The 16,791-nt window shown below is 37.0% G+C and overlaps 1 protein-coding gene across 7 annotated transcripts in view; it reads left to right on the top strand.

Moving 5' to 3' along the window:
- LOC135218426 (protein arginine N-methyltransferase 7-like) overlaps nucleotides 1–16,791 on the top strand; it is a 261,517-nt gene that overhangs the window by 179,283 nt on the left and 65,443 nt on the right. The gene's annotated exons all lie outside the window — the stretch shown is intronic.

Raw genomic sequence — 16,791 nt, 5'->3', positions numbered from 1 at the left:
ACAAGGTGGTTAGGGACGGGTCAGAGTTGGTGGCAGCCATCATGGGCATCCTCAAGAAGAGGGAACTTTACTTTATGTCCAAACAAGTAACATCTTCACAGAAATCCCAGCTGTTCTCCCCATTGGATAAACATCTATTTCCAAGGAACGGTGAGGGAGATTGTGTCTCAACTGCACAAAGTCAACTCAGAACCTGTTGACCCAATCAATGAAATGCCAGAAAGATTGGCCTTCATGCTCTGCCAAATCATCCTCTCCTCTTCAACCGCAGCCCTTTCAAGGAGCCCTGGCAGAGGTCACAACTTAGACCCGGGGGGTGCAGTTAGGTTCACACCTCGCCTGATCAAGAAATTTTTTATGAAACCATACCTGGTCCTTGCCCCAGTAGTGGCCAGGCAACATCTCATTTGGGAGAGATGCAAAATGAAAGGGGCGGTTCAGTGGGTAGTGAGAGTACTGAAGGAGGAATATTCCATCCCCTTCAAAAAGGATAGAGATATTTGGCTCTCTCAATAGAAGTTGCCTCTCTCATCAACAAGGGAGCCATAGAAGTCGTAAAAAACGTCTGAGTCAAAGGGATTTTTCAACCATCTCTTTGTTGTGCCCAAGGTTTCATAGAAAAAAAACAAAATTCAGCATGGAGACTACAATATGTTCTTGCATCCATCAGTCAGGGAGACTAGATGGTATCACTGGATATGCAAGATGTGTACTTTCATATTCCCATACACACAGATTCAAGGAAGTACCTCAGATTTGTGTATAAAGACTAAGTGTCTCAGTTTTGAGCGCAGTGCTTTGGTTTCTCAACTGCCCGACAGGTATTCACCCATGTTCTTGCTCCCCTGGCAGGATGGCTTTATCTGGTAAGAGTCAAGATTTTGCTCTACCTGGACGACTGGCTGATTTGTTCTCCAACAAAGGAGCTGTGCATGGAGGACCTGAAGAAGACAATCATGACTGAAGAACTGAGATTACTGATGAACCTCAAGAAATTCTAGCTAAATCCCACATAGAGTATTCTATATTTGGGGGATTCAGATAAACTCTCAGAGTTTTTGGGCTTCTCCATCCCTATTTCTCTCCCTTCATTCTTGCTCCGCTACTCAGTGGACGAGTCTTCTAAGCACCTTGGCCACCTTAGAGCAGTTTGTAAGACCGGAGAGACTGCATATGAGGCTTCTTACAATTTTACCTCAGAGCTTGCAGAGATTAGAAAGTATCACAATACCACCACTTCTTTCCGATAACTCCAGAGATAAAGGAGGACCTGCATTGGTGAAAGAAGGAAAATCTCCTCCCAGTGATCCTCAACCTATACTTCTCTTCCGATGCATCAGATCTTGGTTGGGGAGCTCTCCTCGGGAACGAGGAAGTCTCAGGCAAGTGGTCCCCTCAGGAGAATGGGCTCCACTTAGTATATGGGAGCTAAAAGCAGTCTACCTACGACAACTGAAAATTGGTGATTTTCGTTGCTGATAACCAGATTTTGGCACTGATAATTGGTTAATGGCACCTCTGTTAGGTATGTTTCGGTGCCAATAACCAGATATTGGCACATTTTGCTGCCAAAAATTGATGATTTTCAGCCCTAGACAAGTGCCATAAAACTGGATTGTTGATAACCGAGGCTGCCAATAACTAGGGACTGCCTGTATGTATTTATACATATCTAGTGTAGCACAAAAGAATATGTGCTTGGGAATATACTTAAATCCACAGTAGAAGGTTGAGTGAAAAACTGGGGACTTGGAAAAAGTACTTTTGTAGTTTATTCTACATTTTCAAGTTCACACTAAATATAATAGAAGTTGACAGACCATATATATATATATATATATATATATATATATATATATATATATATATACACACATATATATACAGTCCCTGGGTTACGACGGGGGGTTCCGTTCTTGAGACGCATCGTAAGTCGAAAATCGTCGTAAGCCGGAACATTGTCAAAAACCCTAAGAAAAACCTTACTTTTAATGCTATAGGTGCATTCAATACTATGTAAACTGCATTCTTATTGCATTTTTCATCAAAAAAAACCTTTAAATATTGATTATTTTGCATTTTTGGTGTCATATTTCATCTGCCAGATCAGCGTTTGTAGGCGTCGTAACTCTGGAACATGCGTCGTAACCCTGGAAATAATTTCTGATGAATATAATTGAAAAGCGTCGTAACCTTGGAACGTCGTAAGCCGAGACCGTCGTAACCCGGGGACTGCCGGTGTATATATATATATATATACAGTGGTACCTCGACATACGAAAGCAAATGCAAAAAATTTTACAGCTCTACATACGAAAAGTTTTCAAGATACGAAAGGTTGTTGCTGTAAAGTCCCGAGATTCGCCTGGACCACCAAGAACAATTTTAAAACTCCCGCGCCGCCAACTGAGTAAACTTGCCACCATCCTCCCGCTCTCCCATGGTTCCTGATGCTAGTCACCCCATAAGGTCCTGCTCTCCTATTGGTCAGCATCTACCCCTTGTGCTTTAAGTATTCTATTGGTAAAAGGATGCTGTAAATTGAAAAACTTATTCATGCAATACATTTAATAAAAAAAAAAAAAACATTAGGTAAAGATAGAATAAAGAATAGAAATGAATGGTTATTATACTGTTTGGTAGTTTCAGTAGTTGAAGAGAGATAATGAAAATTTATGGCTTACTGTGTAAAGTGATTGCTTGGCGATCGTTCCCGATACTCGTAAGTGCTGGATGTAAACCAGAAGTTTGGAAGCCCTTTTTTCTTGTTTTTGTTTATTATAGTTAATGGTTACTTAATAATTATTTTAAATGAGTACATGCAATACATTTAATAAAAAAATTGTGAATTAGATATCATAAAATATAAAATAAATCAGACTGCCAACAAATACGTATTTTTTATAATTCTTCTTCTGTTTTATTATTACATTATTTATACGTATGTTTCATTATAGCTGTCATAACTCGGTATCTCCATTAGGTAAAGATAGAATAAAAGAATAGAAATGTGAATGGTTATTATACTGTTTGGTAGTTTCATTAGTTGAAGAGAGATACTAATGAAAAATTATGGCTTACTGTGTGCTAGGAAAAATGATTGCTTGGCATTTGTTCGGAACTCGTAAGACGGGTAAGAGCTGAATGTAAACAGTCGATTGGAAGGTTTTTTTGTTTGTTTGTTTGTGTATTATAGTTAATGATTAATTAATAATTATTTGAAATGAGTACATACTGATTATTTATACATTTTATTGGCATATTCTAAGCTTTTAGCTTCTTAGGTTTAGATGTCAGAATCATAGACTAGGCTACAGTAGCAACCGCTAACATAGGCTAGGCTTATTGCTAAGGGACATATGCTAAAGTCCTAATATATGCAGTAAAAATGTGGTTGAACATTACATGCAGTTGAATATTACTCAAGTATGTACAGTATTTTGCCTTTTTGGAGTCATATTTCTTCCATCGGATCGGCGTCGTAACCCTGGAACATGTGTTTTAGGCCTGGAAATATAATTTACTGGGGTGTTTTTGGAGGGCTTGGAACGGATTAGCCATTTTACATGTAAAATGTGGTCCAAGATACGAAAACTTCATGATACGAAGGGCGCCTCGGAACGGATTAATTTTGTATCTCGAGGTACTACTGTATACAGGCAGTCCTCGGGTTACGACGTGGGTTCCGTTCTTGAGACGCGTCGTAAGCTGCAACATTGTCAAAAATCCTAAGAAAACCTTACTTTTAATGCTTTAGGTGCATTCAAATCTATGTAAACTGCATTCTTATTGCATTTTTCATAAAAAAACATTAAATATTGATTATTTTGCATTTTTGGTGTGCGTATTTCATCTGCCAGATCAGCATTTGTAGGCGTCGTAACCCTGGAACATGCGTTTGTAACCCTGGAAATAATTTCTGATGAATATAATTGAAAAGCGTCGTAACCTCGGAACGTCGTAAGCCGAGACCTTCGTAAGCCGGGGACTGCATATCATAAGATATAATATATTATATATCTATTTTTTTATTAATATAATATATATATATATTATATATATATATACAGGCGGTCCCGGGTTACGACGGGGGTTCCGTTCTTAAGACACGCCGTAACCCGAAAATCGTCTTAAGCCGGAACGACATTCTTGAAAACATGTCCACAGGGAAAATTTCACTACTAATTTGCAATTTTTCTTAGGGCCGTATCTCTAAAATTATCACTAATTTACTTTTTTCATGTGCAACACTGTGTATTCACAATTACTGTATATTTTCATTAAAATACAAAAGAGAGAGAGAGAGAGAGAGAAATAACTCCTTACGGTTTCAATAGATTGAAATGAATGTCTGTAGGCAACTTTTTCCCCCTCCCATAAATACATATATTTCTCCAGAGAAGAGAGAAAGAGAGGACTGTGCAGTTATGTTTGTCTGTCTATCAATTCTTTTGCTGAGAGCGAGAGAAATAAAAGGAAGAAATAGAAACACCAAATGTATGACAAGTATCTTGTGGAGAGAGAGCGAGAGAGAGAGTAGAGAGAGAGAGAGAGAGAGAGAGAGAGAGAGAGAGAGAGAGAGAGAGAGTTGTCCTTACAGTATTTAAAAGAGAGAAATGGAATGATTATTGTATTTAAAATACTCAGATATGAATTTTGTACTTATAGTATTATTATTGGAAAATATTAATGATAAACTTATTACATACACGTCCATGAAAATGATCTCAACTCAGTAAGAGAGAGAGAGAGAGAGAGAGATTACATAAAACCATTAAATTCGTTGACCATTGTATGGCATTGTTAAGCTCGAGTGTCACTCGAGTTGAGGTGGGGAAATTGATACAGAAAAAGACAAAGGGAAGAATTTTCTTTTGAAATTAGTTATCGTATTATTACTACTTCTATTATTATTATTATTATTATTATTATTATTTGAAAATATAATAAACACGTGCATCTACCGTAAAATTCTCTCATCTCAGTAGAAAGAGGAATTATCCTTACAAGTGAAATGGAAAGGTCATTTTCATCTCTTTAAAATACGACCATTATGAATTTTGTAATTAAAGTTTTATTGTTATTATTATTATTAAATAACTGAAATTATCAATAAACATTTTACATACTAGTACCATAAAAATTCTTTCATCTCGGTAGAGAGAGAGAGAGGAGAGAGAGAGAGATAGAGAGAGAGAGAGAGAGAGAGAGAAGAGAGTGTGTGTTTATCTCTCTCTGTTCTCTCAAAAATACTTATAACGCTTCTTGTGTGGCAAAGAGAAAGAAGAGAGGAGAGAGAGAGTTACAACCTTAATTAAAAGTGACATGGATAGATTAGTACGTATTGTATTTCTTTAAAATACTATCACATATGAATTTTGTAATTACAGTTATTATTATTATTATTATTATTTGAAAGTATTAAAAACAAATAGTACAAGTACATAAAAAATCTCGAGTCTCAGTAAATGAGAGAGAGAGAGAGAGAGATAGAGGGGGGAAAATGTCAGGACCACGTGATTGCAACACTGCAGCTCTTCCCCCAAATTTTCCCCCTCCTGGCTGTCACACCCCAAATTTTCCCCCTCCTGGCTGTCACAGAACTTGATATATCTGACAGTTTTAGTACCTGAATCTTGAGAAAAGGTTACTGGAAGTTACTTGAAGAAGACTGGGATTTCCTTCATTCTTCCATAATTTTTTAAATATAAGCTAAAATCTTACTAATTCACTATGGTATTTTCTTTAATGAATTGATATTATTGCTGTATAAATTAATATTAATATTTGAAAATAGTAAATCATTTATTTATCATACTAAAAAACATACATCTTTGTAGTAGAGAGAGAGAGAGAGAGAGAGAGAGAGAGAGAGAGAGAGAGAGAGAATTATAGTGATTATTTTCATTGGAAAATACAGAGAGAGAGAGAGAGAAACTGCTAAACTATAAAGGATTCTTATCTTATCATAGTATGTGTTTTTTAAAAGCGTCGTAAACTCGGAGCGTCAGAAGCGTCAGCGTCGTAACCTCGGAACAAGCGTCATAACCCAGGGCGGATATTTCAATGAATATTTAAGAAAAAGCGTCGTAACCTCGGAACGTCGTAAGCCGACCCGTCGTAACCCGGGGACCGCCTGTATATATTACACGTGGTATATATATAATATTATTATAGACTGGTAAAGTGTTCTGTAACAACAGAATTCCATCTAATAAAAGGAGCCCATAAAAACACCAAAATGTAGAGAGAAAAGTACTATATTTCAGAGACTGCTGTCTCTCTCTTCAGGTATATGAATGAGAAAAGTTTACAGAAAAGGTGGTATTTATACCAAGAGATTCGTCCACAAGTAAGCCAATTTAGGTCACCCCGCTGATAATCTTCCTTTAATCTTCTTAAGCGTTGGTTGAATGAACACTGCGTCGACGATGTCGGATGTCCAATTCCCTTTTGAGATGTCATTACCTGCTTCTCTTTATTAAGGCCGATTCCATCATTTGACTCTTGTACCGGCAGTTGCTGCTATAAATTACACGTGACATATTCCAGTTTATTCTATGGTTATGTTCATTTATATGATTTTGAAAATAGCCGGAGTTCTGTTGTCCATACCTAACTGACCGTTTGTGTTGTATTTAATCTCTGGGGAAGTGATTTACCTGTAAATCCGATGTAAGATTGGTCACAGTCCTGGCATGGGATCTCATATACCCCAGAGTCTTTGGGCGATGTCTTTTGTTGGACGTTAATCAGGGATTTGGCTAAGGTATTTGGGTAGGTAAATGCAAAAGGGTTGGATTTCCCAAGGGTGTGAGTTACTCTCTTAATCGTCTCCAGGTGGGGAATTTTTATTTTATTGTTGGGTGTGTCTCTGGTCTTGTCTTTAGGGGGTCGGTAGAAAATTACGTTTGCTTTTTGAATTGCTTTCTCAATTATATGGTCAGGATACTTTAAAGATGAAAGTTGCTTGCAAATTAGTTCAAATTCTTTTTCCAGGAAATCTGGGGAACAAATTCGTAAGGCTCTTAAGAATAGGTTGCTAGCTAGACCTATCTTGATGGTATTGTCATGATAGCTAAAATAGTGAATATATGAAAGTGAGAACTTGTGGTTTTCTGTATATGGTAAATTTGTATTCTGTCGTGTCTCTGATTATTAAAACATCAAGAAAAGGAATTTTGTTGTCTGTTTCCCATTCAACTTTAAATTTGATGCTGGGCACTAATGCGTTTAATTTTGAGAGGAATTCATTAAAATTACCCCACCTTATTTATCCCAAAATGTTAGTATGTCATCCACGTATCTCATCCACAGCATGTTTTTGGGTTTTATTGCATTTATACTGTAGTTTCAAAGTATTCCATGTACAGATTGGCTAAAATAGGACTTAAAGGACTACCCATACTACACCCAAATTTTTGCTTGTAGAATGATTCCCCGAATGAAAATACGTTATTAGATGCACATAATTCAACTAACTTTATTATTTTGTCAAGTGCCAAAGGGAAATGATCTGAATAGGGGGATAATTTTTCCCTTAAAAACTGAAGAACGTCCTGTACTGGTACTTTTGTGAATAGGGAGTCTACGTCAAGGCTTAAAAGTTTTATGTTGTGAAGTGGTATATGTGCTTCTCTGAATTTGTGACAAAAGTCTTCCGAATGTTTGATGTGACTGGGAGAAAAAGTGCCTAAAAAAGGAGAAAGGAGGCCAGCTAACCATTTAGAAATTTTGTAATTGAAAGCTCCGGCGCATGAAATTTAAAGTTGAATGGGAAACAGACAACAAAATTCCTTTTCTTGATGTTTTAATAATCAGAGACACGACAGAATACAAATTTACCATATACAGAAAACCAACGTTCTCACTTTCATATATTCACTATTTTAGCTATCATGACAATACCATCAAGATAGGTCTAGCTAGCAACCTATTCTTAAGAGCCTTACGAATTTGTTCCCCAGATTTCCTGGAAAAAGAATTTGAACTAATTCGCAAGCAACTTTCATCTTTAAAGTATCCTGACCATATAATTGAGAAAGCAATTCAAAAAGCAAACGTAATTTTCTACCGACCCCCTAAAGACAAGACCAGAGACACACCCAACAATAAAATAAAAATTCCCCACCTGGAGACGATTAAGAGAGTAACTCACACCCTTGGGAAATCCAAACCTTTTGCATTTACCTACCCAAATACCTTAGCCAAATCCCTGATTAACGTCCAACAAAAGACATCGCCCAAAGACTCTGGGGTATATGAGATCCCATGCCAGGACTGTGACCAATCTTACATCGGATTTACAGGTAAATCACTTCCCCAGAGATTAATACAACACAAACGGTCAGTTAGGTATGGACAACAGAACTCTGCTATTTTCAATCTTAAGGAACATAACCATAGAATAAACTGGAATATGTCACGTGTAATTTATAGCAGCAACTGCCGGTACAAGAGTCAAATGATGGAATCGGCCTTAATAAAAGAGAAGCAGGTAATGAACATCTCAAAAGGGAATTGGACATCCGACATCGTCGACGCAGTGTTCATTCAACCAACGCTTAAGAAGATTAAAGGAAGATTATCAGCGGGGTGACCTAAATTGGCTTACTTGTGGACGGAATCTCTTGGTATAAATACCACCTTTTCTGTAAACTTTTCTCATTCATATACCTGAAGAGAGAGACAGCAGTCTCTGAAATATAGTACTTTCTCTCTACATTTTGGTGTTTTTTATGGGCTCCTTTTATTAGATATATATATATATATATATATATTATATATATATATATATATATATATATATATATATATATATATATATATATATATATATATATATCGTATATATATGTATATACATACATAATATATCTATATATATATATATATATATATATATATATATATATATATATATATATATATATATATATATATATATTATTATATATAATATATATATATATATATATATATATATACTTATATATATATACGTATATATATATATACAGGCGGTCCCCGGGTTACGACGGTTTCCGGCTTACGACGTTCCGAGGTTACGACGCTTTTTCTTAAATATTCAATGGAAAAATCCGTCTTGGGTTATGACGCTTGTTCCGAGGTTACGACGCTGACGCTTCGACGCTCCGAGTTAACGACGCTTTTAAAAAACTCATACTATGATAAAACTCCTTTATAGTTTAGCACAGTATATTAATAAAAATAAGTTTCTGGTTAGATTACAACAAAAATTTTGAGGTTATGATGATTTTCGACACTTTTTATGTCATATTTTTCTATGTTTTTTAGTGACGCCTCATATGCGGAACTAGTTTCCGAGCGAATGAATACATACTAGCTTGCGGTGCGCAAAGTTTACATATAACAGTCCAAAAGCACAAATAATGAAAAAAATCATTGCTTGTTTCCAGTAATAATAACAAAACGAAGTTTCTGGTTAGATTACAATGAGAGAGAGAGAGAGAGAGAGAGAGAGAGAGAGAGACGAGAGAAGAGAGAGAGGCGTCTTTCCGACGCTCCGAGTAAGGACAGAGCAAGTGTTCGTTTCGTTAAACGGCCTCTGACTCATGCCAGTAAATGTTTTGTTGATACTAATAATATAAGCCTATTTAAAGATACGTTTACTTTAATTAGTCTATATGATACGTAAATAGTAATCCACAACTGTTCTTGTAGCCCTCAAGATTTGGCAAAATCGAAGTATCCAAAGAGAGACATTATCCAGTACACTGGAACCTTGACATACGAATTTAATTTGTTCCGTTACCATCGTCGTATATCAAAACAGTTGTATCTCAAAGCATTTTTTCCCATTTAAAATAATGTAATATGTATTAATCCGTTCTAGCGGTATGAAACCACACCTAAACACAGCTAAATTACATATAATATACACAATTTATACACAAATAAAACAAGTAATAACACACATAATGATAAAATAACATAGCAATGTGATAAATGATAATAAATGTTAATAAAATCAATTAAAAAAAAGAAAGGAATTTTACTTAACACAACGAAAGATGACGTGAGGCCAGCAGGGGGAAGAGGTAGGGAAGGGTGGCAGGGAACGATTTGTTCTCTTTTTATTTACGTATGTACACTAATAACTACGTAATAAACACAAATGAAATAACATTGCTAAACTAATTTTTATTTTTTTATTTTAATCAGTTTTGTAGTTTAGAAATAATGGTGATGCCTTTGGAAGGTTTTATGCTTTGCTATAATTTCATGTTTGCTTCCATCGAAATAATTTTCTTGGATTTTTTCTTATCACCTGCTTTGTCTTTAGCTTTGAGACCCATGGTTAATAATAAAATAGACAAAATAACACGAAAAATAGGCGCAAATACAACGAACTAAACAACGACGTGTTAACATGCAGCACCAACAAACAAACAGACTGAACGCCATTTATCGGTCGCCTATACAACTAACACTCATCGCAAAATCGTATCTCAAATATTTCGTTGTATATCAAAGCTTATATTTTCGCAAATTTTCTGTTGTATCTCAAAACATTCGTATATTAGGGCAATCGTATGTCAAAGTTCCAGTGTAATTTGATCAGAGAGAGAGAGAGAGAGAGAGAGACGCCTTGGCAACAATGGTCACCGTCTCGGGGATTGATGTAACATTTATTTTCTGAACAGATAGGACAGAGAAGTGTTCGTTTCATTAAACGGCCTCTGACTCATAGCAGGAAATGTTTTGTTGATACTAATATATAAGCCTATTTAAAGATACGTTACTTTAATTAGTCTATATGATACGTAAATAGTAATCAGCTGTTCTTGTAGCCCTCAAGATTTGGCAAAATCACTCCAGGTTGTACATAAAACTTCAAGAATGTAGTGTCACCAGAGGATTACAATAGTTTTTACCTTCAAGAACCAGCATTCTTTTATGAAAATAACTCCAGGTTGTACATAAAACTACAGGAAACAACATGTAGTGTAACCAAAGGATTACAAGTAAGGTTTTATAACTTTTTATTAGTTTAAGACATATTTCCAAGCGTCGTTCCGGCTTACGACGATTTTCGGCTTACGACGCGTCTCAAGAACGGAACCCCCGTCGTAACCCGGGGACTGCCTGTATATATATATATATATAATATATATATATATATATATATATATATATATATATATATGTTTGTAGTATATATATTATTAGATATGATAACATACTATATGTAATCTATATATATTATAGTTATATATATATATATATATAATATATATATATATATATGTATATATATATGTAATATATATATATATATATATACATATATCCATAGTTCAACAACTCAGGTCCCAGGGGATAATGGTAGTTGCGTATCTGGACGATTGGCTCGTTTGGGCAACAAGCATCGAAGAGTGCCACAAAGCAACGGTTCTAACTATTCACGGGGGGGTCTGGTACGCATCCCTGCGAATAGGGGGGACCACTGTATATATATATATATATATATATATATATATATATATATATATATATATATATATATATCAATAGAGGGATCCACAGTAATATCCTTGTTTATCTAGATATAATATATTTATACAAAGCTTAAAGCTTTCGTCCATCCTCCTGTGGACTTGATCACTAAGCAAATGAGATATGGTATTGGTGAAGAATTCCAAATAAACATAAACAAACAGACAAAGAACATTAACAAGGTTAAAAAATTCGAACAAGTCATTGGGTCGTTTGCCTTTCCATAATTCGTTGTGATCTACGGGGCGGGACAAAGCGCGGTCTTCTTCCTGAATGACATCTTGACGGTCGTTAACCAAAAAAGGTAGTTTGTAGATTAGGCTCTGGAACGGGCGAAGGATGGTTATTTACATTATCAGATTGAAGGAGGCTGTACACATTTCTGAAGTTCTTTATTCTGGCCCTTTTGCAAATTTCTTCACTCAAAAGTAATTGTTCTGTATTCCAGTATTCCCCTCAAAGGTGTCATTCAAAGTGATGAGAGCTCCTTCCACAATTCTCCTAGTGGTCCTATCCGCACTCTTATAAATAACTTTTCCTCCCTTGAAGTCGATGGCATGATCGGAATCCCAAGCATGCTTGGCAATGGCGCTGTAAACGTTGCCCAAACGGCAAGCATGCTTGGGATTCCGATCATGCCATCGACTTCAAGGGAGGAAAAGTTATTTATAAGAGTGCGGATAGGACCACTAGGAGAATTGTGGAAGGCTCATCACTTTGAATGACACCTTTGAGGGGAATACTGGAATACAGAACAATTTACTTTTGAGTGAAGAAATTTGCAAAAGGGCCAGAATAAAGAACTTCAGAAATGTGTACAGCCTCCTTCAATCTGATAATGTAAATAACCATCCTTCGCCCGTTCCAGAGCCTAATCTACAAACTACCTTTTTGGTTAACGACCGTCAAGATGTCATTCAGGAAGAAGACCGGCGCTTTGTCCCGCCCCGTGAGTGGTGGGTGTCCGATAGAGCTGGTTAACTAGCTTCAGTGCGTTATCGGAAGACGAAAATTCACCAAATCAGTAACCTGCCTTTACGCCGGAGCGAGGAGTACGAGGACAGCGGGGAGGAGCATGAGGAGGCTAGTAAAAAACTAGTCAGGGGAGCATAGCTCCGCCGTAACAGATACGCGTAGGCAGGAGGAGAACCCGGATGGTGAGCAGGGAACTCCGCCGACTTAGCAAGAATAAAATATAAACAAACAATAATAAAATAACATAAGATGAAATAAGGTAACATATGGGGAAAACATGCGGCGGGGCTTCTCTCAGTCACCACACCTGAGATCTGGCGGAGCCAGAGGGACCCACCGCCGGAGTGGTGGGGAGGGTGGTGACTCAGGGTGAGAGAGAGCTGATCGGAAACCGAGGCGGTCCGAGCGCGGCTGAGACCGACCGCACAGGAGACCCCCCCTTGTACCGAAGAGTGAGAGCGGTAGGAGCTGAGCCAGCCTCGGATGTCCCCCTGCAGACTCCCGTATCCCCCCCATCGAGAGGGGGAAGAAGGGAGGGAGCTCGGATGGTTGCCATGGGCAACGTGAGCGAGCGGTACTCCCCCCATAGGGGGGGAAGGAAGCGTGGGGGACAGTAGCCGGGTGGCTCGTGGCGATCGCCTGGCTCGTCGTGAACGTGGTGAAGACCACGCGGTAAGACAGGCCAGGCGGTCTGAGGTGGCCTAGGCCACCTCTAACCATCTCAAGGCATGCATCAAAATAGCCTAACGGAACACGGGGAAGAGGGAAGAGAAATAAGCAGAACGAGAGAAAGCGAAGTCCTGGAGAAGCTAGACGAGCCAACCAAGAAGGGAGGACGCCTAACAACTCGGAGCTGGCCTCTGCCGATACGTAGGAACGGAGGGCGGCGGCCAGGGTGGGCAGGACTAAAAAGGGAGGACAGTATCCTAAAAGGAGCCTAAAAAGACCTAGACAAAGGAACATGCATGCATGAACACTGAGCTAAGGAGCGATGTAGGCTACGAGCTCAACAGAGCTTAGGAATCCCCGTGAAAAGCTAAGCATAAACAAACATGGAAAAATTGCACAATGTATAAAAATGTAGGCATATATACTGCTAAAATTCAAGCTACAACGGTATGGGAGACCGAAGAAGCATGAAACAATGAAACACGTGGGACGAGCCGCCTGAGACGACTCTATAACCAGGCCAAAGGAGGCGCCGTCTTATAACCTAAATAAAAACGGTTAAACGGGTCCCTGGCTGGCTAAAATTAAGTGAAACACTTTAGCAGTACTTAACTTAGCTGCGGCGATGGCTTGGAGTTCAATGGTAAGGATAAATCCAAAAATCAGAGCACAAAACACAGCGAAGAAAAAACATGTGTGCGCAAGATGGTGCTAACGAAAAGGATGACCGCTAGAGGCGCTCGTGATGGCGTCGGGAGCGCTAGTAGTAGTAGTAGCTGGGTGCGGGCCTTGCATCGGCCCTCTCAGGTAGGGGGATTTTGTAGAAGGATGGATCTAAATGGTAAGAGACCCGTGGTAGTGGTTTCACTCGCCCCAGAAACCATACCGACACCTTTTATATAAGGTGAGCGAGTCAGAATACTCTGACATTCCATTTTAGCTTTTTCTCTGGTAATGTTAGCAATATTTACCTTAGAAATGTGTGCTAAAGGGACATTTCACGAAGCGACACGGGCTGAGCCCAGAAATGGTTATATGACAAATTATTCGTGGGTTTCCTATGTATATACTTAAAAAAAAAAATTTGTTTTTTCTAATAAGTAAGACATCCAAATATGGTATACAATTTTTTTCTTCATATTCTTGGGAATTTTATGGAATGTACAAGATTATTAATTAAATGCAAGAAATCAGGAATACTTACATTTCTTTTTACAATACAAAAACTGTCGTCTACATATCTAACCCAAAACACCTTAGAGAATAAATTTCTTTGAATAAGTCGAGACTCAAAGAACTCCATGTAAATATTAGACAAAATTGGTCATGCCAATTATTTGTTCATAAAAATTACCATTGAAAGTGAATATACTGTTCTTTATACAAAGGGATACCAAATTAATAATGATGTTGATAGGTACTAAGTCTAGATTATACAAGTCCAAATGTTGTGTTAAATATTGAAGTAAGTCATCAATCGGAACTTTAGTAAATAAAGATGTTATATCAAAACTGGTTAATTTGTCAGTACTGGATAATTCAATATGGGAGAGAGTAGCACAGAAATCAACTGAGTTTTGTAAATGGGAATTTGAAATAGTACCCAAGATAGGTGATAGTAATTTAACTAGATATTTAGAAAATTTATAGCTAATAGAACCGATTGAACTGATAATGGGACGAATAGAGAAATCTCTTTTATGGGTCTTGATTAATCTGTACATGTAAGGTAAAGATGGGCCAATCATCGGCACTTTCATTTTTATTGAACTGAATTCCTTTAGTATATGTAGTTTTTATTTTAGAATTGAAACTTTTTATGACATCAGCTAATGGATCTTTCCGCAGTGTTTTGTAAGCTCCAGAGTTAGATAATAAGTTTTTAATTTTTTTCACATAACTAATTTTATCAATTACTACAAAACTATTGGATTTGTCAGCTTTAATACATAATGTGCAAACTTTTATCTTTCTTTGTTTCTTAGATTGCATCTATGAATGTTTTTGGGAAATTCACCATTTTATTAGGTATTTCAAGTAATCCGAAAAAAAGGCCTTTAAACTAAATTGATTGAAGGTGATATATTTGTGTTTATCTTTTCCAGTTTGGATACTATTTGTGACATGATTTTTGTGCACAAAACTTCATCACTAATGGCATACAATAAACCATAACCTAAAGCACATTTAAGATTCTCATTCAGTTCTTTGCATGAAAGGTTTATTACACAATCATCTTTGTTTGTTATTCCAGTCACTTATCTCAATGAGGCTTTTTAATTTTTGATCCAGATGATGCACTAGGTAGGGTACATTGAATCAAAGATTATAAATTTTGTCCAATAGCACTGTTCTCCAATCCAGGGGAATCTTGTTCATGAAATTAAATCTGTCATTTTTCAATTTCTTGAAAATAACCTGATCTTGTAGACACTTTTGTAGGAATTTTCTTCGCAATTGAGTACTATTTGCTTTATCCAAAGTCCTTTGGAAATTGAAGAAAACATTTGCCAGAAAAGGGAACAGGAGTAGAAAGTTTCGTGTGGCATCCATATCCAATTTAGCACGAAGGAACACTTGCTTGGGAATATCCTTAAATCTATGGTAGAAAGGCGAGTGAAAAACTTGGGACTTGGAACAAGTACTTTCGTAGTTTATTCTACATTTTCAAGCTCACACTGAATATAATAGAAGTTGACAGAGCTTTTTAGACAAAAACAGAAAGGGGACAGCATGTTCTTTAAGCTAAAGACACAAGGAAAGATGATCAAGGGACAATCCAGGATGGAGACAAATTCCTTGTTGCCATGGCTTCAATAAAAATGGATTCTAATAGATTCCTTTAGCGGTGATCTTTGACCCTGCAGATTACAGAGGAATTATCCTGGTTAATAGCATGGCATGTCTTGAGTCAATGATCTGCAATACCATTATTTGCTAAGCCTCTTGATATGGCACATTAGTGGTGAGAGCATCTCACCTTTAGATCTTTCGATGTTTGCCCTATACAGGCAGTCCCCGGGTTACGACGGGGGTTCCGTTCTTGAGGCGCGTCGTAAGCCGAAAATCGTCGTAAGCCGGAACGACACTTGGAAATATGCCTTAAACTAAGAAAAAGTTAGAGAGACCTTACCTGGTGACATGCAAGTATTGCATGATGTGTAGTGTGGTTATTTCAATGGCAAAGGATGGTTCTTGAAGGTATAATTCTTATTAAACTCTTGTGACACTATAAAGCACAATGTACTACACTTAATCCTTAGGTTAGATTATACACTAAACACTATATTATGCACTGTACACTACGTAGTATGTATGTAGTAATCCTTTGGTAGATCCTGGAGTACACTAAAATCCCAGTCTGGTAGCTCTGGAAAGGTAAAAGTATAACACAATTAGTACAAAATACTACACAAAGTCCTGAATGCAATATGTAAATTATAGATATCAAGAGTAAAAGAGTTAATGTATGTTAATTAATTCCTTACTTTTAGTTATAATTCCTTACTTTGAGTTATATCAAGAGTAAAAAAGTTAATGTATGTGAATTAATTCCTTACTTTTAGTTTAAAGTTGTCATGCTATGTAACCCTGGATGCACAAAGT

Source organism: Macrobrachium nipponense, chromosome 9 (genome assembly GCF_015104395.2).
Source record: "Macrobrachium nipponense isolate FS-2020 chromosome 9, ASM1510439v2, whole genome shotgun sequence".
Classification (NCBI taxonomy): Eukaryota; Metazoa; Arthropoda; class Malacostraca; order Decapoda; family Palaemonidae; genus Macrobrachium; species Macrobrachium nipponense.
The sequence above is the reverse complement of the archived record's forward strand: the minus strand, read 5'-3'. Positions and strand labels throughout refer to the sequence as shown.